The sequence below is a fragment of the Meles meles genome, chromosome 13, assembly GCF_922984935.1.
Source record: "Meles meles chromosome 13, mMelMel3.1 paternal haplotype, whole genome shotgun sequence".
Classification (NCBI taxonomy): Eukaryota; Metazoa; Chordata; class Mammalia; order Carnivora; family Mustelidae; genus Meles; species Meles meles.
In genome coordinates this window covers 67,149,958-67,154,722 of record NC_060078.1, presented here as the reverse complement: position 1 = coordinate 67,154,722, position 4,765 = coordinate 67,149,958, and the positions used below count along the sequence as shown (strand labels likewise).

General features: G+C 37.3%; 1 pseudogene; it reads left to right on the top strand.

The window, feature by feature from the left end:
• Window positions 1-247: 247 nt before the first annotated feature.
• Window positions 248-376, top strand: LOC123955823 (annotated as a pseudogene).
• The last annotated feature ends 4,389 nt before the right edge of the window (window positions 377-4,765 follow it).

Below are 4,765 nucleotides of genomic sequence, written 5' to 3'. Positions count from 1 at the left end.
TAAAAAATTCCTTAATTGGATGTTTTTTGTGGCACCAAGACTTCTTAGGTGGCCCATATATTGCCCTCGAAGAACGTCACACCTAACTTATTAACACTCTCTGGTCATTGCTCATTTGGTCTTCATTTTCCTTTTAGACTATGAAATATTTAAGGATAAGGACTGCATTACTCCAATGCTATCTCTCTAATACCTACTACTTAACCTTCCCCACAGTAGGTGCTTAATAGCTATGTATTAAAGAAAAAGCTTTGCGCAGTGGCAGTATCGTAGCCAATGAGGTTTATCCAAGGCACGATTATTGCTAATTGAAGAAATAAACACTGTAGGATATGCAGAATGAATGAATGAATGAATGAGTGAATGAATAATTATGAGATGGTCTTAGAGTATTCCAAGGGATGAATCATTTTTTAGATAACTGGGTTTATTGTGCCTAATTGTCTCACTTAGCGGCATACCTGTAGATTAAAAAGTAAAATGTTTATTTCAGTGACCTATTCTGCATTTAAAAAGAAAGCACTACTAGCATATATTTCTCTTCTCTCTGTTGATATTGCCTGATTTTAGACTTCCCTCTCAAATTCAATTCTTGTAATTTTATTCCATTTTGTTGAGTTTCTCAGAAACATGCTTATGAACTAAACACTGAAAATAAATACACTTCTTTGGCAAATTTCTTTGGAAGAATCAAGATTCCAGAATATATTTGCATATCGTTCTTCTTCTTGGTTAGGAGACAGAAACTTGGACTTTCACAGTTTTGTCTTCTGCTCTAGCATAGACATTAATCAATGATGGGTCTTCATCATTCATTTTAACAAGTATTTAATAGTATGCTTGCATGATGTTAAATGTTAGAGAAGAGCAATTTAGCATATAGATTTCTTTTCCATTTTTATAGCATTTCCCCACACATTATCCCATTTTATTTTTGAAGTAATCATTTGAGCTAGAGAGAACACTTGGCATTATTCTTATTTTTTTCAAAAACACTATGCCTCAGAAGTAAAATGATTGCCCAAGGTTAAACACCTGCCTAGTGACTCAGTTGGGACTGGAACCCATTTCATAAAATTGGAAAGAGAATACAATCCAGATTCTCTCTCGGAGAACTCATTCAATTAAATCAACAAACATTTACTGAGCCAATCCCCAGTGATGGCTAGTGAGCTCGGAATTGGGAATTCAAAGACAAATAAGAAATTCTACTTTCCCTCAAGTAACTCGTAGATTATTACAGAAAATAGACTTGTAACCAAGTGCATTAAAATTAACATGAAAGTGATATTATAAAGGTATGAACTGAATGCAGATTGCAAAGGAATAAAACTTGCTCAGGGCAAACAGAAAAAAAGCTTTTTTCTTTTAGGTTCAGTAATGAACATGAGAAAGATGCTTTAGATATGGGTGCCAGTCGGGTGGGAAGAACTTAAATGCTTCCACGAAGAAAGAATAGTATGGTAAAGGCAAAGCATTATAAAAGACTCATTTTGTCTTTTATAATGTCTGTTTAGAGCAGGTGTTGGTTCATAAACTGGCCCCCTACCCAGAGGGCAAGGAGAGATGGAATAAAGAGCCAAACCACTCCAGAGGCAGAAACCTCTGGAGTGCAAGGGAACTTACATATGAGGCTTGTCTTGGGTGGCTGCAAGATGAATAGATCTCCACATCTGCCTGTTAGAATCTTAAAGTTCCTATAGAGAGTTGAACTGGGTTCAATCACATATACCATCCAGATCTCAACAACACATTGTTCTCTAAAGGCTGCATCCTTGAAAACAGTTCCCACTGGGGGAATGGTGAGTGCAGGATACATTGCAAGGATAGGGGAGGAAGTGAGGAGCCTCCCCTTGCTCAGGTCCAGCTCTTGGTTGACCTAGTGGTCATATCCTCTTGGTAACCATCTCCAACAGCAGATGAGATTTTCAGTGCAACTAGATCAGGTTCAGATAGGACAGGAGGATGTCAGGGAAGGTAAATAAGTTGGTGTTCCTTTCAATCAATATACAAAAAGAATTTAAAAATTACAAACACAGAATTAGCATTTTTGGTAAAAATAAAGAAATAAAATAAAAGTTTATGGTAGAGGTGCTCAAATTTGAGAGAAATTTGAAGGAAAGGCCTGGGGCTTCATTGGTCCCAGATTACTAAAAGATGTTAGATTAATCAACAGAAATTTAGTCATTTCCAGCTTTGGCCTCATTACCATCTAGTGTGTGCCAGTACGCCAATAAATCCTAAAATGTTAATTTTCTGTTTATAGTTTCTAAATTATTTTTGTTTGTTTTTGAGATTCTATATTAACTCACTCTCCAGTCTGTTGGCTATGGGGACAAAACACAAATCGTAAATTTTGACTCAAGGTTCTTCCTCAGACCACGACCTGGCAATGTGACCACTGATGGTGTGGCTCATTTTGGTGATACAAAGTGCATGACCACAGGTGTGATTATTTGGGTCATCATTCCTGCATGTGGAGTAAGGTCTTGTAATTCTGTGGTACCTACTGATCTCTGTTGCTGTTCCCCATAAGACAGCTAAGAAAATATTCAAATGATCTTCCTTCTGTACATAAAACAAATACCCAGAGGATGAGAAAGTATTTTACTATTCCATGTTATATTCTTGCACTATGTATTGGTTATTCTAATTTGGAGATTCTGAGAGATTGTGAAGGCTGGGAGCAATTTATGAATTTGGCAAGGTGGCTTTTGATTCTACATGGGTCATATTCTCCATACTTGGAAAAAATTATAGCTTAACCATAGGTATTTAAGTGCTAGAACTATAAATAATCTTATACACCACTTATTTTCTCAGTTTTCAATCTTGTTAGCAGTGAATTTAAAAGCAAATTCTAGGGCAAATTTCCCAATATGTAAAGTGTACAAAAGCCAAATTTGCGGGGCAAGGATTTACATTTTTTATTGTAGGTCCTCTATTTACTAAATGTGCTAAATTCAAAGGTTACTAAGTTTCTCTAGTCTTTACATTTTTAATCTGAAAATGAGAATGATAATCCCTATCTTACCTACCTCAAATATCAAAGCTGTTAGTTTACATAACAACTGTAATTTGTAAGATATTATGTATCACACACATATTAGTTTTGCTACATCAAAAGAGAAGCACTTATGGTTGTACATGATGAAGGGATAAATGAGTAGTTTAAACAACATATATTCTAGAAATGAGAAGAAAATATTTGAGATAGTTTATATACAAACCATTTTTTTTATTCATTCCTAACTTAACAAATGAATAGGACATACTATTCAGAGTATATTAATTATATCATATGATGATCCAAGTCATAAATGAATAGGCTAACACTAGATATTGTCATATACCATGGATGAAAAATTTGTTGAAAAATTGGGGATGACTTCTTGGAAGATTGGGCTCATGGGGATTTTGAAGCATCCTCATTCCCTACCAGGGAAGGGTTTTGTGCTCGATTAGAGTTTGTATAAATGGCTTCAGTTTTTTGCTCCTCTTTACTTTCAGAGTCTAATTCTCCACTCTTACAATATGGGCTGGCTTGTGACTTGATTTGGCCAACAGAATGTGGTAAAATCTGAGTTCTGAGCGTAGACTTCAAGAAGCTTTGGGGCGCCTGGGTGGCTCAGTGGATTAAGCCGCTGCCTTCGGCTCAGGTCATGATCTCGGGGTCCTGGGATCGAGCCCGGCATCGGGCTCTCTGCTCCGCAGGGAGCCTGCTTCCTCCTCTCTCTCTCTGCCTGCCTCTCTGCCTACTTGTGATCTCTCTCTCTCTCTCTCTCTGTCAAATAAATAAATAAATAAATCTTAAAAAAAAAAAAAAAAGAAGCTTTATATGATTCTGCCTTTGCTTTAAGAACTTTGACCACTACCATCATCTGAACAAGTCAACGCTATCCTGGAGAATGGGAGGCCATGCAAATACAAAGAACAGTTTTTCTAGCTGAGTCATCTTAGTTCATTTGGCCCTGAACCAACTCTGGTACTGACTACAAATGTATGAGCAGATAGAGCCTAGAGCAGGTGAGCCCAGCTCAGACCTGCAGAACTATCCAGCTCCCTTGCACAATTGTAAACTAGTATGCTTCAAGCCACTGAATACCCAGTATTTTGTTACACAATAATATATAATTGTTACAATTGTAACAATTGTTACAACTAGTGATGTCTGCTGTAGGTAGAAGAGAGTACTGATTTTCCATCACTAACATAATGACCTTCACTTCTTTGAACACTCCACACCTACTTTTCCAAGGTCACAATTATGGTTTCCTAGTGCTGGGATTCTAGGCATTTCTTAGGACAGTTAGAATCCATCATCCCGGGCACCTGGGTGGCTCAGTGGGTTAAGCCACTGCCTTCAGCTCAGGTCATGATCTCAGGGTCCTGGGATCGAGTCCCACATCGGGCTCTCTGCTCAGCGGAGAGCCTGCTTCCCTTCCTCTCTCTCTGCCTGCCTCTCTTGTGATTTCTCTCTGTCAAATAAATAAATAAAATCTTAAAAAAAAAAAAAAAAAAAAAAAAAAAAGAATCCATCATCCCTAAAATTGTAGGGTGGGGAGTGATATTGAATGCTCATGCTTTCTTAAGGTACAGTATGTGTCTCTGTTTCTTAAATCTCAGTCTAGAATTCTGACAGTCTATCACCTTATCAGTGCCCTTTCCTTTATAATGTACTACTATTAGGAAATCACACATGAAGAGTGTCCTTTGGGCCCACATAACTTGTGGACTGAAAAATCTATCACTATATCATTGCAAA